Consider the following 25869-nt stretch of genomic DNA (forward strand, 5'->3'; position numbering starts at 1 on the left):
TGCCTGCTCCCACACCTCGGCCCTGGGGGACAGTCGCCCCGGGCCGGTCTGGCCTGCCCACTGACACCAGACCAGGAAGTCCTAGCATGAACTGCTGCTCTCCCGGAGTCAGCCCCTGGGGTTGGCACTCCAGTTGTCCCCCAACCCGGGCAGCTGGCTTGCCCGCCTCCTGGTGTGCACATGGGAAATGCACGTGGTCTTAATGTCACTGCCCATGAACCTCCTGAAGCCCCTTCCTATGGGTCGCCTCCCCTTCCCGCACCTCTGGAACACATGGGCTGAACGTGACTCCCCCTTCCCCGCCCCAGGAATGCTCCCAAAAGAGCCCCAAACGAGACCCCTCCAACACCGAGGTATGGATGCTAGCCGTGGCACATCTTCTGGAACATCCTAGGGTTCAGATCTGGTTGCAAGCCTCTGCTAGGTCAAGTTCCATGTCATTCCACCGTGTTTGGACACAGAGCAGTTTTCCCTGATCTGGTAAAGCCCCTCAATGTGCACATGGAGGGTGGTGGACAGCGTGGTTAAGGATGTGTGCATCTGAGCCCCACCTGCAGGGCCCAGAGAACACTCCCACTTCCCTGAGCCTCTGTTCCCACAGGGACGGGCCACCTGTGAACCCTGTGTGCAGTAAGTGAGTTCATCTACACAGAGGGCTGAGCTTGGACCCGACGTGAGATGCAGGTGGGTTGGTTCCACCCTAGGATCTGAGGAGATGGGGTGCGTATGACTCAGGCTCAGTCAACACTGCATCAATGCCTTTGACCTCATCCTGTGACGGGAGAAGGATGTGTGTGGGGAGCGCTGGCAGCCATCCTGTAAACACCCGGGTGAATGAAACCCCGAGGACAGGGGAAGGGGGACCCAGTGCCGCTGACGACAGAGAGCCCCGGCCTCGCGGCTGTGCAAGGTGTTCAACTCCATCTCCAGCCCTTGAAGCCGAAGGAAGGTGGGGGAGGGGAGCCACTCCGGCCAGAAAAGGAGCAAGCCGGGAGGCCCTTGGACACCTTTGAGCAGTGACTCTGAGCTTCTCTCTCTTCATCTACACAGGCGGCTCAAGCCATCAGGAGCAGGCACCGAGCTGGCAAAGGTGGAGCTGTTCTGGCTGAACCAAGGGTGATGGGCAGGACTCAGGTAACCCTGGACTCCGCGTACCCTCACTGTCTCAGAGGCATAGGGTGGCCTGGGTGGGGGGAGCTCCTGGACAACCCAGGAGGAGAAGCCAGTCTCCCCAATGTCTCCGTGACACCTGCTCCCCCCATGCCTGCCTCCCAGGCTTCTGGTTTACCTTCTGCCCAGGCACGCCTTGGCCTCCAGCACCTCCTACCCTCCTCGGTTCCCAAGGAGCCTCCTGATCCAGGGACTTGGTCTGGGTGCTTGCCGGGTGCCCACAGGGGCAGGTGACTGACATGCAGATCCCCCGTGGGGGCAGCTGGGAGTCTGGTGGGGCCCAGCAGGGGTGCTCCTGCAGGGGCAGACCTGTGCATCCGCCTTCCCCACCTCCCCAAGCTCAGAGCCAGGCGCCAGGCAGGCCAGTGTAGCTGGGGGAGTGGGCCAGGCAGGGGTGCTGCAGGTGTCCCGGTGGCTCCCATCCTGGGACCTGCAGAGTCAAGAGCCCAGCAGAGGGGGAGAGGGAGCCGCATATGTAAGGGCCAGAGCCGGGAACCTTGAGTGGCACTGAAGGGCCAGATGCAAACCCCGCGTGTGGAAGAGAATCCAGGGGGCAGGGGTGGTGTCTAGAAGTAAAGAGCCCTACAGTGTGCAAGGCTCTCTCCCCACCAGAGGGAGAGTGAGGACCCAAAGGGAGGCGGGGCAAGGCCCGAGAGGGGAGTCCAGGGCAGCTGGGCCAGAATCAGAGGGGGTTCACAGAGGTGATGAGGCGTGAAGGCGGCCTTGATCCCACACTAGAATCCTGGTAACTGGGGAGCAGTGGCCACCCATCAGGGCACTAGCTGGCTTCCTCCTAGCACCCTCGCAAGGGGCACCCTACCTGCATTTCACATTTTGCAGATAAGGCCCAAAGAGGTGAGGCCACTGGTGCACGGGTCTGTCTGGCTCCAAAGGGGAGAATGCGCCAGGCCACCTGCTGGGAAGGCGTGGGCGGGGGGGAGGGGTCAGGCGCGAGGAAGTGGGCCCCTGGGCAGGGGTCAGCCTGGGGAGGGTAGAGATCCCAGCACACACGACCAAGTACACAAATATTTGCCCATTCAGCAAGGACGCAGCTGCGAGAGCCATCTGCCCCAGTCTGACTCGGGGACCCCACAAGGAAAAGATCTCAGTCCTGCGGTCCCCCGCGGGGTCTGTTGTGGTTTCTCAAGGGGCCGCATGCAGTAATGACTCTTCTGCTAATGGGGGAACCTGTGGTGTGAGGTGCAGTGAAAGCAGCAGCAGCCCTTCTGCAAACAAACACGGAGGCTGCAGGCAGACCGCTGGGTCTCACTGTAGTTCTGGCAAGCCTGGAAGGTGCAATTCTGTGTTGTCATGGAGACGGAGTCTGCCAGGAGCTGCCGATGAGGGTCTTGGGCAGCAGGCAGGAGAGCAGCCTCCGGCCTACACCTGGCCAGCAGGACCTTATTCTGCTGCAGAACACTCAGCGGCTCTCCAGTGTCCCTGAAGGTCAAGGCCTGGCCGTAGGCCTGCAGGCAAGCCCGGCAGGCCCATCCCCAGGCTCCCCATGGCGTCTCTCACAGACTGTGTTGTCTGTCTGTCTCGCACTCAGCAGGTGCTCCGTGTGCATTTGTGGAGTGAAAGAACACATGGATGAAACAGTTCCCTAAATGAGGCTACTCAAACTTTAGTCATTTGCAAACCAGCCAAAAGAGTTTTTGCAAAAATCTGTGCCTGTATCTATTTTTAGTTACTTAAATATTTTCCTTTTTTAGATTAAATAAGTGCATCTCAGAAGGAAACTTTGCATCATCATGGAACTGGAAGACCAGTACGACTTGCCAGAAATAGGTCTCCAGGGACGTGAACACAAGGGCACACGGCTCGCTCACGGAGCGCCACCCAGGGACTCGGCACTGGCAGAGCAAGGGCACAGGGAGCTGCTCCACTCCGTGCCAGGCCTCCTCGCTGCCCCGGCTGGGAATGCCGCTCTGCAGGGCCCACCACCCTAGCTCACAGGGGCGCGTGCAAGTTCTCCCTAAGCTTCTAACCCAAGCCCACAGCGGCCTCCGGTTCAAAACGCAACACTCCTGCATGTTAGGGAGCTCCCAGAATCCCCAGCACAGTTTGCTGTTTGAGACCACATGCCAGGTGCAGTCACGGGCTCCCCGTCCCTCGAGACGGGCGCACAGATGCCCAACAGCCGTGGGGGGCTGGGGAGACCACCTGACCGTCAGAAGGGCCCCTTGCGAACTGGCCTCACACCCCAGCTGGCTTTTGGATGTAGGAAAAGAAATTGAGAGCAACAAAGAGAGAGCGGAATCGACTTCCGATCAGGACTATAAGGGCAAAGGTGACAATTATGAGCAGGGTTACCTAGGAAACACGAAGGAGGCAAACGGGGATTTGTACTCCCCGTAGAAGTAATTTGCAATCCAACACTGGCTTACTGAGGACATCACTGAACTCACACAGGTCTCAATGAACAAAACGGAACTCCCTGGTTTAAATAACTGACACCACGCTCAGGCGTAGCTGGACCCAGGGTCTCAGCCTGCTGCCCGGCTCTCCTTTCCCTCGGGGTTATTTCAGGTGGGGCCGGCTCTGGGCATGGCAGAGGCCCTGGGGGCCTGGCTGAGACCCAGCTCCTGTTGGACAAGAGCTTTAGCAAAAGTCCCAACTGGAGGTCTGCTGTTGAGGCATTCGTCCGTCCTGTGTGCCCTCACTGAAGCCAGGGTGCGGGCTCTGCTTGCCCTAGGTCACATGTCCCCTCTCCCACACGTGAAAGTGCAGGTGCCGTGGCCTGAAGCAGCTGAAGCCAGGGTCAGGCAGCAAACACATCCCTTGCTGCTGCCCGGAGCTGCACGCCACCCCTCCACACACACAAATGGGGTTCACGCGGCACTTCCTCCAGGAAGCCTTCTCAGCCTGTCCCCCGCTGGCCTGTGTGTGTGCTCCTGGCACAGGGAGCTTGTGGGCGTGTCTGGGAAAGCCTGTCCCCTGCTGGCCCCCATTCACCTTGTGGTCTGTGGCCCAGGACAGTGCCTGGCTCACAGCTCACAGGACTTTGTGCCCTGCTGCCGGGTGGACACCATGCTTGTGGGAGGCAGCATGGAGAGAGAGAAGCTGGTGTGGCCACCGGCAACCAGTGTTTTGCAGGACCCCAGAACAGATGCAGGGGGTTGGGGTGCGCCACAGTCAGCAAGTGGCAGCCCTGCAGACAGAGAGATGAGGGGAGAGGCCAGGGCTGGAGAGAAGGCAGCAGGGCCCCAAGTGCAGGGGCCTTTGCAAAACAGGGCAGGCAGCCAGCACATGGCAATGGTGGGGGGGTGGGGTCCTTGAAGGCTGGGCTGGGGTTGGCTGTGGGGGAGGCTGCTGGGGCAGTCCTCAGATTTCCAGATCGGGTAGAGTCTGCAGGTGCACTGTGGTGCGCAGTAGGTTAAGCTGCTGCCTGTGAAGCCTACATCCCATATGAGTGCTGGTTCCAGTCCCGGCTGCTCCACCTCCAATCCAGCTCCCTGCTAATGTGCCTGGGAAAGCAGTGGAAGACGGCCCAAGTGCTTGGGTCCCTGGGAGACCCGTATGAAGCTCCTGGCTCAACAGACCTGGCGTTGCGGCCATCTGGGGAGTGAGCCTGCGGCACGCAGTGGGGTGTTTGGAGAAGGAGAGGGGGTGTCTCGTGCCGGACATGGCTTAGACTCTCTCTCAGGGACCCCTGGGGAGAATGTGTTCATGAGGCAGGGGGAAAGGCATCCCCCAGTTATAAAACAAAGAGGGGGACTGGGTCCCACAGGCGTCCTAGGAGCTGGCTCCAGCTCTCTGTGTAGAACTCTGGGAAGCATTGAGCCAGTGGCCATCGGTTGGAGCCTCTCCCAGGCGGAGGCAGGGCGGGAGGAGAACTTGCCCTCTGAGGTGTGAGTCCCTGCGGGAGGGGTAGAGGGAGGGCCCCTCCCCAGAGCAGCGGGGCAAAATGACTGAGCCTCCCTGGTCTCAAATAAATCATCAGGCACACAGCAAACAAAGGGAGCGCTCTGTCTCCAGCCAAGCGCTGGCCCCGTGGCCAGTCCTCTGAGGACAGACAGTGAGCCCCAGGGAGAGGCGCAGCCTGCTTGTCCAGCATGGCCGCGTCTGAGTGGAGGGCTTCCCCGGGAGCCACACAGGGAGGCAAATCAGGGCCTCCTCTCGACAGGACCGCAGGTTTGCCGAGAAGTGGGTCCCCGGGAACTCGGGTGAGGGTGGGAGGGTAGAGGGTGAAGACGAGGCAAGTCGCGTTCATCTGAGCTAAACGAGCCACCTGACGGCCTGGCTGTCCCGTGCACCCTGGGGTTCACACGCCTGGCAGCCCCGGAACGGCGATGCTGTGTGTTTGCACATGGCCCAGCATGCAGCAGGAAGTCAACAGATGAAGCCGGTGCATGCACAGACCTAACTGCCATTTCTCCCTGTCTGCTCGAGCCAGGAGGGCCACAGGCTGGGGCCTCTGTGTCCCTGGCTGGGGCTGAGTGAGCTCTGGCTGGGGGTTTGCTTTGAGACGGGCACTGGCATTTCTTGGTTAGGTGACCTTGGGGATACGTTCTCATTCCGGCTCGTGGGGAATGGAGCAGTGAAATCCCCCACGGTGCCCGGCTCCTCATCCCTGCTGCTCTGGCTCCCACTTCAGAAGGCGGAGGACTGAGAGAGACCAGGAAGTGACTTGCCCAAGGGCGCATAGCCAGCAGGAGGCTGGGCCAGGATCTGCCCCTGTGCTGTGATGCGCACGCTTGCAGGCCTCGGGGCCTTGCTTCTCCTCTGTGAAGTGAGGAGGCGGGTTTGGGGAACCGAGGATGGGGTTTAGGGTTGACAGTGAGGCCCCGTGGGTTTGCCTTGCACGCAAGCCTTTGCCGGCACGAGATGTGCAGGAGCCACATCAAGTCAAGCACCAGTGTCGGGCGGCTTCTTGCCTGTGCCACAAAGACGCCGTTCCTCTTGCTTATAGGGGACACAGGCAGAGCGCCAGCCCCACCACTGCAGCCTTGCCGGCAGCCTCTGCCCTCTCTGTGCCGGCAGGCAGGTGGGAGCCCAGGCCGGCCCCTGCGGGCTGGCCCCAGGTGAGCCTCCTTTCCACTGATGCCAGCCCCAGCCCTGCCATTGCCTGGCTCTCCAAACAGGCACTGACTCATGAGTGTCGGCAGGCCTGTCGCGCTGAGTCAGAGCTGGTCCTTCACTTCAGCCCTGCAGAGCTGCCCGCTGGAGAGCGGGGGGCAGGGCGCAGACGCTGCTGCTCTGGAAACAACCTTGAACTGACTCCAGGTGCAGGCTGCAGCCCCTGCCCCACCCCAGCTGAGATGCACGGCTCTGTGGTGTGGCGTGTGCCTTGTGCCCACTCCCTGCATGGGTCAGGCACACATGGAGGTCAGGCACACCTTTCTGCAGACGGCACCATTCTAGAAGGAAGAGGGACAGGGAGAGCAGATGTGGATCACAAAATCAGACCTCCTGGGAGATGCGGCTCAGGGTGCTTTGGGGCCCTGGAGCACCTTCCTCCATCCCATAATCCCCCGCACATCTGCAGAGCAGAGCCTGTGGCTGGGGAAGGCAGCAACTGAGGTGGGAGCTGTCTGGCACAGGCTCAGATGTGAACACAAGCGCACGGTGCTTACGGGCAGTCGTTAACACCCCGCAGTGTCAGTCCTAGGACAGCAGCAGGAAGGCCGGTGGCCATCAGCCTGGCGGGTTGCGGGGGAGCGCCTCACGGAAGTCATTGCGCTGAGCATTGACAGGCCCCTGGGAGGCAGCTGGTGTGATGATCCTAGATGGGAGAGAGCTGAGGAGGAGGAGGGCAGTCCCAGAACTTGCTGCTCGAACCCAAGCCCATCCACACCTGGGCTTCGCTCTCTGCCGCTGCACAGCCCCCAATGACCTGACGGCCCCATTGAGGGAGCCGCAGGGTCTACAAAGCACGCCCCCTTCCACTACCACCACCAGGGAGCACTGCCGGCTCCCTGGGGAGCTGAGCGGGACAGGGGGGCAGGGAGATGCACTTGTCCCTAGCTGCTGGACTCGGTTTGGACAGAGGCATCCAGCAGGTCCCATGTTGTCTGTGACCTGGGCACCCCGCCACCTTGTCCTAACTTTGGGGCGTCTCCCGGCCGGTTGCCTGTGTCTTGATGTTTGGGAAGCCATGGAGGCAGCCTGAGGAAGCCATCAGCTTGCGTACCGTGATCTGACGTGACACGAAAGCTGCATCCGATTCCACGCAAGCTGCCTGTGGCAAATGACCTTCTATTTTTACATTTCTCACAAATTGGAAATTTCAAGGAGGCCAGATCTTGCAGAGCGATTGGCTGTGGCATTCCATGAACTGGGGATGGGCAGCTCAGTGGAACACACACCGCGTAGGGTGTTGGGGTGCAGGTGGGGGGCTGGCTGGGCCCCTGGCATGCAAGCCAGGCCAGGCAGTGCAAGAGTTGGTAGCTGCCTGGGACAGTGGCCTGCAGCCCTGCCCACCTGTCGGCTCCCTGGTATCTGCTGATCAGTGTCTCCTGCCAGCTCTTGAGTTAGCTGAGCTCTGGCCAGAGGGACAGTAAAGGTCAGAGATGCCCTGAGAGGCATGGGCATCAGGTTGCTTCGGCAGCCTTGTTGTTGGGTCAGGTGGTTCTGTGTGGGTAGGGGCAGCCCCGCAATGAGGTGAGTGCAGACATTTGCCATGAGGGCTGCTGTGAGCTGCGCTGGACAGCACCAGACAGCTGGCCGGGAAAGTGCTCTTACGGCTGCTAGGTTTCAGGGCCAGAGAAGCCAGCAGGTGCCCGTGAGGTACCGGAGAATGATCCATAGGTCAGAATGACCTTGACCCAGAGGAGGCCCCTGCAGTAGCCCCATGGTAAACCTAAGATGATTGTATCGCTGCTACCCATGTTCTCCCCAGCACTGGACGGGCAGCCGAGGTTCAGAGTCCCGAACTCTCGTTTCTGTCTTCCAGTCTCCCAGTCCAGGGGTGGTTACTTCTGAAGCCCAGACCTGAGTTCACCACGTGGTCCCGGGAGTCAGAGCAGCCCACATCTGGTGAGAGGCAGAGACTGGGTCTGTAGGACAGCCCAGGGAGGCACGGCTGTGAACTTTGGGAGCCAAGGGTCCTGTGTCTCCTTGTTCTCCCATAGCTGAGTTCCAACCGGGGAGTCCTTGGCCATGCCCAGTGTTGGAGCTGAGCATGACGGTTCAGCCGGGGGCCCATTCAGTCTCGGTTTCACCACCTCCGAGAAACACCTGAGTTGAGAGAAGCTCGCCTGGGATCAGAAGACAAAGCCCCACGGAGCGTTTTTCCTCCCTGGGTGGAGAGGAAGGGGTGGCGGGGCTCAGACAGAACACACGTTCATCCATGTGAGATTGGATGAAAACGAGCAGCAGGGTGGCCGTGAGCTGGCATAGAAGGGCCCGGAGCCTTGGCACCCAGGAGGGCATGAGGAAGGGTTCTGTGGACACGTGCAGGGAGAGGTGGCCCAGCCAGCTGGGGGGGTGGACGGAAACCCCCAGGCCACAACCCACTCCCCTGCCTCTGGAGAGTTGCTATGCTGAAGACGGACATACCCCACAAGTTCTGGAAGCTTCCCTGAAGGACACAGGGGAGCAGGAGACCTGAGGCGCCTCCCAGGCCTGGTCCCTGTGCCAAGGCCTTGGGCTTCACTCCACCCTCTCTGAGGTTGGTGCTAAGGTGCACCTTGGCCAGAGGAGGTCACAGGCCCAGAGCAGCGGGGTCGCTCACCCCAGGTTTGGGCCAGGTCTTCCCCATGCCAGCCCCCGTGTGCTCCATCCCCCTTGTCTCTTTTTGTGCCTCTGAGGAGAGAAGGGGGTCTTTCCTCCGTGTCTGCTGTTTCCTGTGGTACGGAAAAGGGCTGAGGCTGGGCGAAAGCACAACGCAAAAGCCTCAAAGCCAGAAGCCCCCAGCGTCCCAGGCAGCCCCCCTGGGCTGCAGCCTGAGCTCCCTGGGAGACCTTGGCCACGGGAACCCCCAGCATGGCCATTCCTGGAGCTGGAGGTCAGAGACTCACCTATGATTTACAGAAACAAGCGGGCTCAGGGCCGGAGAAGCAGGGGCCATTCTGTGGAGATGGGGTTCAAGTGCACGGCAGGCTGCCTCGAGGGGACATGGAATGGTCCAGCCCATGCCGCCCCTGAGCTGAGCACTTGGCAAGCAGTGTCCCAGACCCTCAACAAGGAAGCTGAGGCTGAGGCAGCTCTGGGTGCTGCCCGAGGCTGTATCGTTGGCTCCTTCAGCCGTGCAGAGCTGGGCTCAGATCCGGGTCTGTGGGACCCCTGTGCCTGGGCTCCCAGCTTTGAGAAGGAGGTGGGAAATCACTCCCTGGCCGCCTTCTCTGGGCTTTGCTTTCTCCGTCCCCAAAGCCAAGGATTTGGACTGTGGAGCGGGACCCGGGCCAACCCCAACCAGGCGCCAGCCCTCCAGGTGGGGAGGGGGGTTGCATGCCCGCTTCCTCTGCTCCTCATCCAGCTCCCCAAGAATAACCTCCCCAAGAGCAATGATTGGGGGGCAGGGGGGTAAAGAGCCTTTTCTCCAAACGGCAGTGAACATACGCAGCGCTGACACAGCAGGTGCAGTGCTGTTCGTTATGCCACGGAGACTAACAGAGATGCCGGCCCCGTGCCTCTGGGCTGGCAGCAGTGTGCTCAGAAGTGGTGCCAGGGGTCCAGACGAGAGCACAGCTGTCCCCTCCCCAACCTGGGAGGCAGACAGGAGCCACACAGCCAAGGGCCCCTCCTCAGCTCTGAGCCAAGTGGCTCTTTGGACAGGGCTCTGTGGCAGCTGTTCTGGGGGCTTTTCTGGGCAGTCTGGATGGGTCACCTCCGGGGCCAGGCGTGGGCAGCAACTGGACACAGTAAACCTACTGTGTGCCGGGCTCTGCTGTGGGTGTAAGCTCAGCGTCAAAGCCACAAACCCGTCACAGCCCCCACAGCTCTGTTTTCTGGAGTCTAGTGTGCCTGGCTTGGAGTGGGGCACATGGCTGGGTCACCACGGATAACGCCCTTGCCTTCTGTGAGCCTCAGTTTGCACATCTGTGAAATGGGGGTACTGAGGGCTGTGATGCTGCAGGCAAAGCACGCCTCCTCGCCACCCCGGGGCTCAGAGCTGGAGACGGCACAGACCCCGTGGAGGCCACACAGCAGGGGTGAGCGTGGCAACCCGCATCAGCCTCGTGTGCGTCCTGGGAGTTAAAGTCTCGCTCAGACCCCCGACTCACTTCTATCAGCTCTGACTCCATCCCTGTCTCGCTGGACCCAGGAAGCCGTTTGTTTGGGTTTTCATAGGCTAGAGAAAGTCAGGACACCCCCCTTTCAGACACCCCCATGACCCACATGGATAAACTGAGGCCTCCAGAGGCTCCCCAGGTCCTGCAGGTGCTAGGACCCAGAGCGTCTCACCCCTGGCCCTCAGCAGCCCGGCTCCATGGCTGAGAAATTATTAAATAGAGTTGGTGGAAGGACTCTGGTTGCCATGACAACAGAGCCTGTGTCCTTGGAGATAATGGCATTGCACAGGTGGGGCGATGCACCGTGAATGCTGATGCGGGAGCCGCTGGCACGCGGAGGGGACTGTGTCCTGAGGGGCAGGCCAGGGGCCCGTGGCATGGGCGGCCTGTGGGACGCTTGCCTTGTCTGGTCGCAGGGCCCGGGCTCCCCCTGCAGCAGGGAAGGCCTGAAAGGAGGCTGGACCCGTGCAGCGGGGCTGGCACTGGGAGCACCCGAATTCTGGAAAGACTTGGGGAGCAGTGATGAGGCCAGCCAGCCAGAAGGGGACACAGCGTGGCCTGGTGGCCCAGACCGTCCACTCCAGAGCCCAAGGCATGGCCCTACCCACCTACCCCCTCTCTGTCACTGTCTGCCCGGGCCCTTGTCCTTTGCATCTGCACAGTGGGGTTGATACCAGCACCTGCCCCGTAGGCCCTGTCACGGCCATCACTCAGGGGCAGTGGATCTTGTTGCTAACCAAGGAGGGGGACTAGAAGCACCACTCATGGCCACAAGTGGGCTTGTGATGGGCACAGCTGGACGAGTGCGGGAAGCTAGAAGATGGACAAGAAAATGCAGGTCCCTGTGACGGGCGGGTCTCAGTGCGCGTGTGTGGTCCCTGCAAACCCCCAACAGCTGCGCACAGCAGCAGGGTTTTCTCTTTCCTAGCTGCAAACCCTCCCTTGTGGAAGACAGCGTTGCACTCAGGCCCTTCCTGTGCCAGACCTGCCCAGCTGGCCCACTGTGGGCAGCGCCCTTGGCAGGGACTGGACTGGGTTAACACCCAGAGAAACCCCAAAGTGAATCATTTGCATGCTGGCCAGGGAGGCAGCTGGCTGTGGACCCCTGGCCCCATTTTAGAAGCAGAAGGAGGGTACAGGACTCAGTGCTGGGAGCTGGGGGCCTGGCGGTTGAGATGCAAGCAACCATTTCTGTGTGCTGGCCCACCCCACAGCCAGTCCAGGGTCCCCTGGGCAGCAGCCACTCCTGAGGCTGAGGACAGGTCGGCAGCAAAGAGGAGCCTCCCTCCTGGGACACTGCTGTCCCCCTGGGCAGGACAGGGGTCAGGGAGGCTCTGCGTGGACACGTGCAAGCAGCTGACATTTCACTGGGGTTTGAAGGAACACGCGTGTGCCCTGGGGGTCGCGTGTCATGAGTGATGGCTCTAAGAATCTGAGCCGATCAACGTCTCCCGGGGACTCACTCCACCGTCGCCTGTCTTGATGGAGCTGGCGTTCTGCCCACAGCTTTTCCCCACCTCTGTCTGAGAAGCAGTGATGCTAGCACCGGTCAGGCGGTCTTTGCCATGGCCCAGCTGCTGCTGCACCCAGCACGCACGTTCTTCCACTTCGTCCTCATAGCTCTCAAGGTAGATTGTGATCATCTCTGTTTCTGGCAGAGCTGGGATTCGAACCCAGGTCTCCTGGTCTTCAGGCCCTGCCCTCCCCTGCCATTGTCAGGGTTCCTGAGGACCCTGACATGCCGCTGAGCAGGAGGCGTGCCCAGGTTTGCTCGTCCGACGCGGGACTTCGAATTTTCTCAGCAGAAGTCTGGTTTTGCTTCTTACTACCTAGGACTTTTCACTCTGTAAGGGTGGGGGGCTCTCACCCTGTAGAATTCTCCTGTAAGGGGGGCTCTCACCCTGTAGAATTCTCCTGTAAGGGGGGCTCTCGCCCTGTAGAATTCTCCTGTAAGGGGGGCTCTCGCCCTGTAGAATTCTCCTGTAAGGGGGGCTCTCGCCCTGTAGAATTCTCAAAAGCTCAGTGAATGAAGCGAGAACAGCTGTGCTGGCAGAAGTGAGCACTCATTTGAGTCTTTTAAAAATAAAACTGGCTTCCTCTCGTGGGAAAATATGTTCGCGCCTGGAGCGTGACCCTTCGGCAGCTCTGAAACCCATGCCCTTCCCATTCTCGCAAAATATTCTAAGGCCGCATCTCTCATGTTTTCCTTAAGCCAATAGAATTTTCCTTAAGAGAACAGGAGGAGTTTTTTGTTTTCTAGATACAAAATTGGTGATGCTGAACCTGCGTTTCCAAACCTCATCACTGCTAGGTGTGTGAGATACGCGGGCTTCGCAAAGTTCAAGGAAAATGCGCGTTATCTTCCCTTGCACTCGGAGTTGCCTCACCTGTGGTCCCCCACAAAGGGGCCCTGCTCATGTCATTCTCCCACTCCCCTGAGTAGTGGAGGTGGCTCTGTCCTGGCCTGTAGACTAGAAGCTGTCGAGGGCCGGGCAAGACCCCCGATGAGGTGGGATGTCAGTGGCTGGCTGACGGTGCCCGTGGGACTTTGCTAAGTGGTGCAGCCCCACGCCCCCTGGTCCAGGCTGCCAGTTCAAGCTTTAAAACTGTCAGCCGGGGGCCAGTGTTGTGATGTAGCTGATGAAGCCACTGCCTGTGATGCCAGCATCCCATGTGGGCACCGATCTGTGTCCCACCTGCTCCACTTCCAATCTAGCTCCCTGCTAGTGGCCTGGGAAAAGCAATGAAGGACAGCCCACATGTTTGGGCCCCAGCCACCTTGTGGGAGCCCTGTAGGAAGCTCCTGGCTCCTGGCTTTGGCCTGGCTAAGCCCTCACTGTTGTGGCCACTTGGGAAGTGAACCCTCCCCCACCTCTCTCAAAATAAATAAGTAAATTTTTTTTGACAGGCAGAGTGGACAGTGAGAGAGAGAGACAGAGGGAAAGGTCTTCCTTTGCCGTTGGTTCACCCTCCAATGGCCGCCGTGGCCAGCGCGCTGCGGCCAGCGCACCGCGTTGATCCGATGGCAGGAGCCAGGTGCTTCTCCTGGTCTCCCATGGGGTGCAGGGCCCAAGCACTTGGGCCATCCTCCACTGCACTCCCTGGCCACAGCAGAGAGCTGGCCTGAAAGAGGGGCAAGTGGGACAGAATCCGGCGCCCGGACCGGGACTAGAGCCCGGTGTGCTGGCGCCACAAGGCAGAGGATTAGCCTATTGAGCCATGGCGCCAGCCTAATAAGTAAATCTTTAAAAAAAACATTTCTCAGCTGCACACATCTGGGCACTGGCTCTCATTTAAGATGTCTGGTGTGACCACATGTCGCCATCTTGCTCTGTCTGGGCCTCGGTGAGTTGTTCTCTAGAGTGGGGCCGGTGACACCTGCAGAGCTGTCGAGGGACAGAAGTGGATGCTGGGTGGATGCCATGGAGCTGTGTGCGGCCACCACAGGGCACAGAGAGGGTGCTTGGCCGAGGCTGCACCTGCATGGTGACTCGGGACAGCTCCTGTGGCCAGCTGCTGGCCCTGACAGGAGCAGCTGTCGTGTCTCTTTCCCGGATCTGAGCTCTTACAAGGCCCTGACCCCGAGCCCTTGGGAGCCCTTCAGGCACGTCTCAAACAAGAACGAGTGGCTTCCTGCACGTGTGTGTGCACAGGCGGAGAGCCGTGGCCCAGAATGCCAAGCAGGCTTCACGGTGCTCTGCCTTCCTGATCAGAATTCAGGGTTTCTGGCCGGCTGGACTCTGCAGGCCGGAGGCTAGAAGCGGCAGGGAACCTGGGACACGCGGTGGGGGTGCAGGGCCGGAGATGTTCTCCTGTTCTCTGGGGCTCCTGTGGTGCCCAGAGCAGGTTCATTCTGAGTCAGCGCCTTGAGGTGGTTTGGCAAGGATGAAGTTAATGGGCTGGCCTGCTACGGACCCAGCAGAAGGAGGGCAGTGAGAGAGGCCCTGCAGCCTGGGTTCGAATCCCGGCTTCTCCGCCACCTGTGCCCTTGAACTCTGCACGCTAAAGGGCAAGCCCCTGCCTCCTGGCCTTGTCACAGGGGTCGGTCAGTGGGAGACGCAGCCTGGCACTGCTTGTGGGCACCCACAGCACGCAGCTCCCCCCTCCCCCGGGGCTCACCGCCCTGTCCCCCTCTCACCATGCTTTTCCCTGGATTCCTTGTCTGACTCCTCACCTGGGAAGAGACAGGTAGTGAAGCAGCACCTTGCCAGCCACTCGCAGCTGAGCCATCGTCATGGAACCTTGGACCAGCCCTGGGGGTGGGGAGGGTCCTTAAACCCCAGAAAACAGCAGATGCTGCCACTGCCCAGGAGACCCACGGTGTCCTCTGTCGCAAGGGCAGAGCCAGGAGAGCACCTCTTACCTGGCACCGTGTGACCTCCGTGGGGGAAACAGCACCTGGGAGACCCCAGCCCCAGCCGTGCAGAGGCAGCAGAACAGCTGGGGAGGTGGGATGGGAGGATTTGTGGTTGGGGCAAAGGGGAGGGCGCATGCACTGTGGCCCGGCCCCCTTGCCGCCACCTGCGCGCTCGGCCTCCCTGCCTCCCTCTGCACAGAGCCGCCCAGTGCCCTTGTCAAAGTGCAGTCCCATCACAGCTCCCCCTTCCCAGGCTGCACTGGCAGCCGCGAGACCACCGGGGGCCCACAGTGGGAGAGGAGCCGTCGGGAACACGGGCAGCACTTGCTCAGGCCTCTGTCACGCGGATCCGGGCCTGCGAGCGCGTGCTTTATCCATGCCTGTTTCCTCGTCTGTGCCATGGGGGCGGCACGAGAGTTAGATGCCATCATTTGCGTTACGCCCTTCACAGATCTGTTGTGATCATGGCTCCCTCTGCCTGGAGTGGACCGGAGCTCCTGTTCCGCTCCTGCTTCCCTGGCCAAGGTGGAAGGGAGCTCTCGTTTCTCCTGCCCCATCTCTGCCGGCCCAAGGGAGGTGCAGCCCGGTACCCACCTGAACCCCTGCCTGGCTGCCCCCTCAGCTTTCCCGACTCAGCCTCAGCTCGCCGCTTCTCCCCCTGCACCCAGCCTGGGACCTGGCTCCCCGGAGGTGCTCGGCCACTGCTGGGTGGCTCAGATTGGAAATGGCCTTGAGAAAATGAGGCATGCAGCGGGGTGCTGCTGGGAATTAGGGGCCAGAAGAGACACTCACGAGGTCCTGGGGTGTGAGCGAGTCACGTGGGATGAGATGAGATTGAGGGAAGAAGCCAACACAGGCTCTGGAGTCAGCCACACCGCTCTACCTGCGCAAGGAAGGGAACCCAGAAACAGGGCAGGCAGGGGCCTGGCTTGAGATCACGCAGTGCATGTGGTGCGGTGCCGGGAGCCAAACTTGTGCCTTCACCACTCAGGTCAGCCCCCAAAACACATCCCCGGGGCTGTGCCCAGCTGCCACAAGGCACGAGTGGCAGCTGCGTTGGAGGAGAGCTGGGTCTCCAAGCGGAGAGAGCTGCCCCTTGGGGACCCCATTGGAGCCGCCAGCCCTACAGGCCCCGTGAGGGCTGCTCAGCTGGGATCACGGGCTCTCTGCTGGCTCCCAGGACACCGTGTGGCCGCAGCCGGGCAGCTGCAGTGGCCCTAGTGGGGCGACCACTGAAGCCCCGTGCAGCAGCCTCTCAGGGGTTGGGGTGGGGTTTCTTGGAGGAGCTGTGTCTGGGGAGGGGCAGCTCCCGGACACCTTGAATGTGGGGCTTGTTTTTCTGTGGGCACCTGCCAGAGACAGCAGCTAAGGGCAGGCGCACAGGAATCCGGCTGCCCTGGTTCAAGCTGTGGTGCCCCCGGCTGGGAGCCTTTTGCAAAGTCACTTTAGTTCTCTGTGCCTCGGTTTACCTTTCAGTACAATAAGAGAAGGCATGGGGATCCACCACGTGTGTAGTGTGGCCCTGGCATGTTGCAAGCGTGGCCGGCTCACCTCCTCCCTGCATTGCGAGCTCATCTAGTTCATTCCGCTCCCCCTCCTTTGCCCGTGAAAAGCTGGGCCGCTTTTCCTCCGTGCGTGCAGCCGCGGGAGAGCTGGGGCCTGGACTCCTGGAGCCACCGCAGCTGCAGTGGACACTGCTCTCAGTGCCCGTTGGGCTCAGGGTGGGGCTGCTCCGTGGCCTGCTCCCTCCGCCACTGTGGTCCGGGACGTGCCCTGGACAACCACACGGCAGCTCCCAGGGACGCCCTGGAGCTGGGATTTTCTGTTTCCTCCTCTGGCTCAGGGCAGGGAGGCCAGGCAAGTTGCTCCCCTACCCCGGGTGTACTGCAGGCAAGGTCAACAAGGTCATGGGGTCAGCAGTCAAAGGGCACAAGTCACCCGTTGTGTGCCCGTGTGACCTTGGGAAGGGCGTATGACCTCTCTGGACCAACGATTGTTATTGCTTCCGTATTTTTAGCACTTGCTGTGCTGGGCACCGTCCGGGCCTCACACAGTGTGGGGTGCTTCCTGGTGGCCCCAGTTTCTGACCAGGACCCAGAAAGAGAACACAGAATTCACTCGAAGGGCCTTGGGGTGCTGTGCAGAGGGGCACCCCGTAACTGCAGGGGTGGAGAAGTGAGCGCCTCTCGGCTCTGTGGCGGCAGCTGGGGGCTTTCGCCAGTCTGCTGGCGGTGAGAGTGTGGTGGGAAGAGATGGCAGTCAGGAAGGGTCATGCCACTCCTGCTGTGCGACACTGGGCCCGCCTGCAGCCCACTGCAGACTCGTCTTCTCCATAGACGCCTGCATGCAGACAGGTGCACTGGTGAGGTGTGGAACAATCTGGACTGGGAGAGAGGTTGCCTGGGCCCTGTTATGCAAGGGCTGAGGGTCCAATAATGGGGGACTGCAGCCAGACCCCAGCTGTCATGACTGTCAGCTGAAGCCTGCACCCCAGCCCAGACCCGGCCAGCTTCTGAGCCTTCTTGAAACACTAGGCCCAGGAGACCCTCACCAGCTGCTCCTTCTCATCAGAGAAGCACCTCTTCCAGGGAGCCCTCCCTGACCTCCAGGGCAGAGCACAGCAAGAGCCGCCCACAGCACCTGCTGTTCTCCAGCCATGCCAGGCCAGCCGCACACTCGCTGCACCTGTGGCTCCTCTGTGCCTCGCATTGCCCAGCGCTCCTCCATGGCAGGGGCATGTGCGGCCCCTCTCCCCTTCCACAGCAGCCGAGCTGTGTGGATGCTTCCTGGGGATCAGGCCTCTTCTCCATGCACTCCCTGGCTTCAGCTTCTCACGCGAGTCCATGCAGCAGGAGGGTCCACATGTGCAGACAAGAACACAGAGACTCGGACAAGCTATTGACCGCCCGATTCGCGAGATCGGAACCATGCCCCATGACATAATCCAGGTCGCCCCCAGATCACGGCTTCAGAAGCCGTCCCATGCACCTGGATCACCGGAACCTGTTAGAATCCATGGCCACCGCTGCAGGTGTGACATGGGGCCCGGGGCTCTGCCCTCCTGGCAGGCTCCCCCATGATGCCGAGGCCCTCCCTTGCTGCCCTGTCTGCTGGGTCCAGGCTGGCGGGTGAGGGAAGTAGCCCTTGCTTTGCAGACATGGAACAAGGCCTGGGCGGTCCCATACCGGTGAAGTGCCTGGCACACAGTAGGCGCTCAATAGATGCTAGCTTTTCTCCCTCAATAGGAGCTGGTGTGACGCCCGGTACACAACAGAGGCTCGGGAAAGCCTGGCCCAATTGGGAGAGCCGAGCTTTCTTCCCCAGCACAGAGAACAAACCGCGTTATGTTCCTCTTCAGAAAGGAGCCAAACCCAATATTAATTTTTTCTTGAACCTCAGTGTTGCAAAGAGAAAGGAGAGCGAGTTGCACGCTTGCCTCTGCCATTTCTGCAGGGAGAACCAGGAGCGGAACAAAGCCCAAGTGAGCACCATGTCCTGGGAGGGAGCCCCCGACCCCGTGCCCAGGCCTCTGGTTCTCCCGCCTCCCTCTCCTGCGAGCCAGATCTGCTGCATGCCCAGCCTGGCCGGAGACAATGGCGGCCCTGAGACTGTGGCCCTGGCCTGTCAGCCCTGCCAAGGTCCACACCCCACACAGCCGCCTGCCCCCCGATGCAGTGGCACAGAGGGAGATGGTCCAGGGCGCCGTCCGCACGTCCCCGCCCCTGGCCTGTCCTCTAGCCCGGGGCTGGCCTCTGACAGCCCAGTCTCCAGGGAGGCCCGTGGGCCACAGCCCCAGAGCAGATCCTGGGAGCTGCCCTTCCCCACTCTGCCCCCAATCACAGCCGCATCATCTCTGCCTTGCCCCCTTGCCGTGTGCAGCCTCCCTGTCAGCTCAGCCCTGCTGCTTGAACCCTCCTCCCCCAGCCCTTGTGGAATAAAATCTGAACTCGCCGTGGCTCCCGAGGCCCTGCATTACCAGGTCCCTGCCCACAACCTCCAGCTGGCTCCATTCCCCCTCGTGCTGGCCTGCTGCCACCCTGGCCTCTCAGATGCACGGACCCAATCCTGCCCAGGGCCTTTGCCCCTCCTCTCCATGCTCCCAGAGATGCTGTATCCCAGATACAGCCCCAAATTCCAGCTGAATTTTTTTTCTTTCCAACCAAGAAAGCAAGCCCATGGGCCAGTTCTGACCCATTTTGCTGCTTCTGATCTAGGGCTCCGGTCTCCACATGTTTTCTTTCTCTTGCAAAGCACGGACTCCCTCAGGGACTGACAGAGGGACTTCTTCCTACTTCACTGGGCCCCTTTTGGCATGGGGATTGGTCCCAGTGCAGGATGGGTGTCGTCTGGGAGTGGGGGTGCACCTGCCTGCCTCCGTCTTTCTCCTGAGCTCCATCCTTCCCAGAGGCCCATGATGGAGTCTCTTTCTGGAAGCTGGATCTGGTCACGTGATCACCCCTGCCACGCACCTGCAGCTGGGCCCTAAGTCCTCACCCCGGTGCAAAAGGCCCTTTTCTGCGTCGGCTCTCGCATTTGTCCCGACCTGGGTGCTTTTTCCATTTGCACAAACCTGACGAACACCTGTTCAACCTTCAAACCCCAGGGCGAGTGGCCCCTCACCTGGGCTCCTCCAAGCTGCCTCATTCCTTCTCATCTTCAGAGCCTGTGCACCACAGTGCAGTGGATCAGCTACAGCAGAAGTGGTTCCCCAGATGATGACCTGGCCGGGGGAAGGCCCTCACCTCTCCACCTCTCGTGTCCTGTGCCGGCCCCGGCTCCATGCACAGAGCAGGCCCCCAGCAAGCACTAGCTGACTCACAGCCTGCCAGCACCTGGCGTGTGTCCCCCATGTCCTCGCTGTGTGATGAGCGAGTGGCAGAGGCCAGAGGACTGATCTCACCTCCTAGGGTCGATTATGTGCGGTGCTTTGGAGGAATTCAGTTCATGGGGCCCACTCAATGCCCAGAGGGCCATGTGGGCGGACTCTTGGCCTGCAGGATGTTGTCGCCTGATGAGATGGGGCCAAAAGCTGCTGGGAGGAGGCCACGCCTCTTCCTCCCACCTGCTCCACCAGCAGGTAAAGGAGAGTCTCAGGCCGGCGCTCCCCGTGCGTGGCCGCATCCTTGGATACTATCCCCAAAAGCCATGGGCCCTGGGCTGCATCTCAAGAAAGGCAGGAATGACTGGGATGGCGGGGCCCTGCCGCGAGCTTGCCCACACCTGCTTCCTGTGTGTCCTTTCCACCAGGGAGGGAGGGGCAGGGGAGACGCCCACGCCAGGAATTCGGGGTCCCAGGTGTGCGCCTGAGTGCCACTGCCTGGGAGCTCTCTGGGTTGGGCACCCAGTCCCTGGCTTGCCGGGTTTCTTGCATGGACGAGCTGGTTGGGGTGTTTTTCCCTGCTCTGCTTCGTTATAGAATCACTTTTCTGCGACTGACCAAGCATGCAGATGTGCCGCTCTCAGCCCCCGTCTGGCCCGGGGTGGCGGGCGAGGCCGCTGCAAGTTTGTAGAAAGAGGCCGGGCTCCCGTTCCCACTGGGCTTCTGAAGATGCTCAAAGGTGCCAAGGACCTGAATGGAACGTGCTCCGAAAAAGACTGTCGCCGTAGTCATCGTCACTGCTGGGGCCCGGAGCCAGGGTGAGCGCTGTGGCTGCCTGTACAGGGGCTGCCTGACACCTGCTTGGCCTCAGCGCTTCTGATCCTCAGCACAGCCCCAGGTGGGAGCTGCTTGTATCTCCCCCACTTCACAGAGAGGTAAAGTCAGCCAGCCAGCACTCGTGGAGGGCAGACACAGCCAAGGGCCTTCTGACGCAGCATGGGACAAGTCCAGGACCCCACGGGAGCACCAGTTGCATCCTCAGCCTCTACTTCCTGTAGCTTCCCTGGGTGCGTTCCACGCCTTCTGCAAGGCTCGCTGCACTGGGGCGGTGGGACTCCTCACAGGGAAGCCGCAGGCCTGCACTGGACCTGGCTACGCGCTCCTGTGCTTGGGCCTTGCATGCCCAGGAAGTCCCTGTTCACTGTCTTCCTGGGAGGAGCACCTGCTGGGGGCGAGGCAGAGAGCTGTGGCGGCACCAGGAGCCCCCACGCCGGAGTAAGATGGGGAGGGGAGTTTGGGGCTGCAGAAGCCATGTGCCACGGACTGGCTTTCTGGTGACGGACAGATTTCCAGGCTCATGGTCATGGAGGCTGGGATGGCCAGGAAGGGGGGTGGTCCCCGTGTCTGACGGGGGTCTTCTTGCTGTGCCATAACGTGGCAGAGGTGGAAGGCATGGTGAGAGCAAGGGAGCAAGAATGACTGATAACCAGCCCACTCCCAAGATAACCAACCCACTCCTGAGATAACCAACCCACTCCAGAGATAACCAGCCCACTCCCGAGATAACCAATGCACTCCCAAGGTAACCAGCCCAGTCCTGATAACCAACTCACCCCCAGGATAACCAACCTACTCCAGAGATAACCAACCCACTCCCAAGATAACCAGCCCATTCCTGGAATAGCCAACCCAGCCCCTGGATAGCCAGCCCACTTCTGGGACAGCTAACCAAGCCCTGGGATAACCAATTCTGTCTCGAGGAAACATATCCAGTCTTTGAGGTAACCAGTCCACTCTGAGATAACCAACCCACTCCTGAGGGCAGAATTCTCATAGCCTGATCACCTCTCAACCCTGCTGCACCAGGAATTAAGCTTTCAGGGGCTGAACTGAACTTTGGGGGCCACTTCCGGCTCAGGGAGCCCCCTGTCCACCTGCTGGCTCTGGGTGCTTCCTCCTCGCACACTGAGCCTGCTACCTTGGGACGAGATGGGCAGAGGAGGCTGCCTTGGAGTCCCCAAGTCGCTCCGAGATTCGCCCACTTCCTCAGTCCCAGGCCAGATTCCCCGGGAAGAAGTTTGATTGGCTAGCCTGGGTCAGGTGATCAGCCATGGCCCGAGGTGATTGGATCATTCTGAACACATGACAGCTGGAGCTGCCCCCCCCCCACCCCGCCGGATCGTGGAGTGTTAAGGACTTGGTAGCTGAACCCCCAAAGGGATGCACTTCAGCCTCCGCCCCTTTCCGGAGTCTGCTCCCCAGCCCCCCAGTGTCCCCCAGGATTCCCCGGTGGGCCATGGCGCCTTCCACTTCCTGCCGTGCTGGAGCTGGGCAGCGGCCTCTCACTCTGAGCTCTGAGCTCTGAGGCTCCTGCGCGCCCGCGTCGGCATCTGGACGGGCATCCAGGAGCCGCCTGTGGGCCGTGCAGGAGCTCAGACCCCTGGGTGCCGTCCTCGGGGCCGAGGAGCGGGACTGGCGTTCCAGGCTGGGCTGTGCGAAGGCGGTCCGGCTCCCCTGGAGCTCCGGGAGTGGACAGTGGTGTTTGGTAATAGGGGCTGCACGTGAGGGCGCTGCGGGCGCAGCAGCCTGGCGGAGGCCACGGGGAGGCGGGCGGCGCCGGGCCCGCCCTGCGCTTTGCTTTGGCTCAGTTCCTACCTCTGCGAAGCCCCAGGCCAGTGCAGCCCCCACTCCTGCCAGTTGGTGCTGAGGGCCCCCTAGGTCTGTTTTGCATTGCTGTATCCATGGAAAGCCCCTCTGCAGAAGTTAGGGAAATAGAAACCGACCACAAAGGAGGGCACGGAAGCCACTCAGGCTGACCCCTGACCCCAGCTGACCGCACGGGCTGCTGGGTTCTTCTTCTTGCTTTGGTTTTAAATGGGCAAATTTGCAGGGAGAGGGCCGACGCGGGGTCATTCAGAAGCAACTGTTCTGAAACCTGCTTTTCTCCACAAAGCAAGGTGCTCTTGCCTGCGTGCCCACGCCTTGGCTGCAGAGTGGAGAGAACGCAGCTGCGGTGGTGTTGGGCCCGGAGGCTGCAGCCCCACTCTGCTGGGTTCCTGTGTCTTCTGATAAAATCACGGAGCCTCCGCCTCTCAGCGCCCCCATGGCCCTCCCCTCCATGGCTGTCCCCGGGCCGCTGGCCCCTCCCCAGCATGTTCCCACACCTGAGCGCCAGCTCCACGCTGCAAGGACTCGCTGCCATCACCCTGGCTGGGGACACTCTGCCAGCCACGTGCACAGCCAGACACCAGCAGCTTCCTGCCGCCCTGTCACCCTCTATGCCCCAGCCCTGCCTGCCCGCTCGCCGGCCCCCTCCCCTGCCTTGCAGACTGTCACCCAGGAGCTGCGTCCAGAGCCCTGTGAGAACTGACCCATCGCAGACAATCATCAGGTGAGTCCAGCTGTGGGGAGGAACGCACACCCACAGCTCCACAGAGGATCACCCCATTTCACAGATGGGGAAGTTGAGGCTCTGAGCCATCCGCAGAGCCCTTAGCTGAGTAGGTTGGGGCATGCAGCTGGCAAAAGGCAGCCTAGAGGCTCAAACTCAGGACTGCTCAGCGTGCAGTTTTACACACTGTCCCCTGGAAGTAAAGAGGCGGAAGGGTGCAGGCTGCCTGTGGTGAGTCTCAGGGTGGCCGTGGCCAGCAGTGGTCGTCCACGTGTGGAGAGCCTGGGCTGGAGCTAGGGCCGGGCTGCCAGCCCCAGCCCCTGCAGGCGTTGGGGGAGTAGATGGGAGGGCTGTGTCTGCCTTTCAGCTAAACAGAGTGAAAAGTGCCGGCGCCGTGGCTCACTAGGCTAATCCTCCGCCTTGCGGCGCCGGCACACCGGGTTCTAGTTCCGGTCCGGGCACCGGATTCTGTCCCGGTTGCCCCTCTTCCAGGCCAGCTCTCTGCTGTGGCCAAGGAGTGCAGTGGAGGATGGCCCAAGTGCTTGGGCCCTGCACCCCATGGGAGACCAGAAGCACCTGGCTCCTGCCATTGGATCAGCGCGGTGCGCCGGCCACAGCACGCTGCCGCGGTGGCCATTGGAGGGTGAACCAACGGCAAAAGGAAGACCTTTCTCTCTGTCTCTCTCTCTCACTGTCCACTCTGCCTGTCAAAAAAAAAAAAAAAAAACACAGAGTGAAAAGCAAGAGCGGGCTGGGGGCCCCCAGCAGCGCAGTGAGGGGGTCCTGTTGTGTGAGATCGGGAGCAGTGGAGACGCTTGCTCAAAGACACACACAGCGCCCACGTGGTGAAGCAGACTTGGGGGAGGAGCTCGGGACCCCTGGGCTGCAGCACCACCCGTGGCCGGGACACCCCACCTTCAGCCACAGAAGGAGCCCCTTCGCTGCCGGCCCAGATGCTGATTATGGCCTTGATGAAGGGCAAATCCCCTATCGCATCATCAGAGGCAAAGAGAAGATCTTTCCTTACAGCCCTGGTGTTTGCCTTTGGAGGGTCGTGGTCCTGGGCTTGCTCCCTGGGGTGGGACACAGAGGCTGGAGCCCTGGAGCACGTCACCCCTTCTGCTTTGGGAGCCGAGGCCTCTCCGCTCCAGAGCAGGGGCAGTGGGAGCAAGAGGGCTTTCAGGAGCCCACCTGCCCCGGCCCCCAGACGGCTGCTCCACTTTTGTAATTTCAGGGTGAGGCCCCCGCAGCCCCCGCTCCTCTCTGTCCTAAACCCTGGCCCTGTCCTTCCAGGGTGACCTTGAGCTGCAAAGCTACTGTCCACGTGGACCGGGGCTGATGTCACACGCCCACTTGCCAGGACCCCTGTGTGCAAACCCAGAGACATGGCGGCCAACGGCAGCAAGGTGGCCAACGGGCAGATCGCCACGGAGGTCAGCGAGGCCCCTGTGGCCAACGACAAGCCCAAGACCCTGATGGTCAAGGTGCAGAAGAAGGGGGCAGAGCTTCCCGACAGGGACATGTGGAAGGGCCACTTCGACTTCCTCATGTCCTGTGTGGGCTATGCCATTGGCCTGGGCAATGTCTGGAGGTTCCCGTACCTGTGCAGGAAGAATGGAGGTGGTAGGTAGTGGCCTTGTGGATGGCCACTGGGCCGGACCTGGGCGTTTTCTGGGGTGCCGTAGCAAGATAGGGCCACTGGAGACCCCAGGGGATCCCCAGGCCCTGTACTTGCTCTTCATTTCTCTTTAGGGGTTCCCCTAGGACGATGCTTGTGTGTGAGCAGTACCCGGGGCGGGCATTTGGGTCAGGGTGAAGATGCCACTCAGGGTGCCCTGTGTCCCTGGGTTCAGCTTCCTCCTAAAGGGCACCGTGGGAGGCAGCAGGGACTCAGGTACGTGGGCCCTGGATGGAGTTCCCATCCTGAGCTTCAGCCTGGCCCAGCTCCGGCTGCAGTGGGCGTTTGACGGAGTAAACAGGTGGACGGTGGATGGAAGACCTCTCTCTTTTTCTTGTCTCTCTGCCTTTCAATTTTAAAAAGTTTATAAAAAAGTTAATCTGTACCCCAAAATTCATCTCCCCATTTGGCAGAGGACGGGCCTCCTCCTGGGTGCCCTGAGCCTCTCTTTGGCTGTGGGTGCTGATTTCCAGGCAGAGGGAGAGGAACCTCTGGAGGGATGCTTCCCCTGACCAGGGGGAGGGGCCCGGCATAAGCCTCACCTTCTCTGCCCCCAGGGGCCTCCCTCGTCCCCTACTTCCTGACGCTCATCTTCGCTGGAGTCCTGCTCTTCCTGCTGGAGTGCTCGCTGGGCCAGTATATGTCCATCGGGGGGCTGGGCATCTGGAAGCTGGCCCCCATGTTCAAGGGTGAGTGTGGCCATGCCCCTGAAGCCAGCACCAGCCAGGGTGTTGGGTAGGGCAGGGAAGAGGAGGGACTCCCTGCACTCACTTCCTGGTGGGGCTTGGAGCCTGGCAGGCTCCCGGGACATGCGGGGCGTCAGGCGTCCTGGCCGTGGGCCCCACCCTGCCTGGCCCCAGACGTGAGTCCTGGCTCCCTCACCTGGGGGGCATGTGTGACCTTCTGCCGGTCACCACCTGGCCCTTCGCCTCCATCCTGGTGGTTGGCTGAGTGGGCAGCGGCCGTGTGGCTGATGCTGTATCCTGCCTGCAGGTGTGAGCCTGGCTGTGGCCGTGCTCTCCTTCTGGCTGAACATCACTACATCGTGATCATCTCGTGGGCCATCTACTATCTGTACAACTCCTTCACCACGGTGAGCAGCCCCCTGAGCACTCTGGGAGCAGAGCGGGGTGGGGTTTCCCACAGCAGTCCTGGCCCCGAGCACCTTCTGTGGGTGCACACCTGCCCCCAACCACACCACGTCTAAGATGGGTATGGTTGTCCCATGGTGCACAGGTCTTGCTGGCCTGGGTTCAAATCCCAAGTCCACTCTCTGCC

The 25869-nt window shown here is 61.1% G+C and overlaps 1 long non-coding RNA gene across 1 annotated transcript in view; it reads left to right on the forward strand.

The window, feature by feature from the left end:
• The window catches only part of LOC103346281 (sodium- and chloride-dependent GABA transporter 1), a 166546-nt gene that overhangs the window by 129982 nt on the left and 10695 nt on the right, over positions 1 to 25869 (forward strand). Inside the window, exons 8-13 of the long non-coding RNA XR_016223617.1 lie at positions 602 to 684; positions 1051 to 1134; positions 2883 to 22913; positions 24207 to 24536; positions 25149 to 25280; positions 25585 to 25761. This is a non-coding gene — a long non-coding RNA (sodium- and chloride-dependent GABA transporter 1). The remainder of the gene's footprint in view (positions 1 to 601; positions 685 to 1050; positions 1135 to 2882; positions 22914 to 24206; positions 24537 to 25148; positions 25281 to 25584; positions 25762 to 25869) is intronic.

This window comes from Oryctolagus cuniculus, chromosome 17 (genome assembly GCF_051225735.1).
Source record: "Oryctolagus cuniculus isolate XC-2025 breed Fujian yellow rabbit chromosome 17, ASM5122573v1, whole genome shotgun sequence".
In the NCBI taxonomy this organism is placed as follows: Eukaryota; Metazoa; Chordata; class Mammalia; order Lagomorpha; family Leporidae; genus Oryctolagus; species Oryctolagus cuniculus.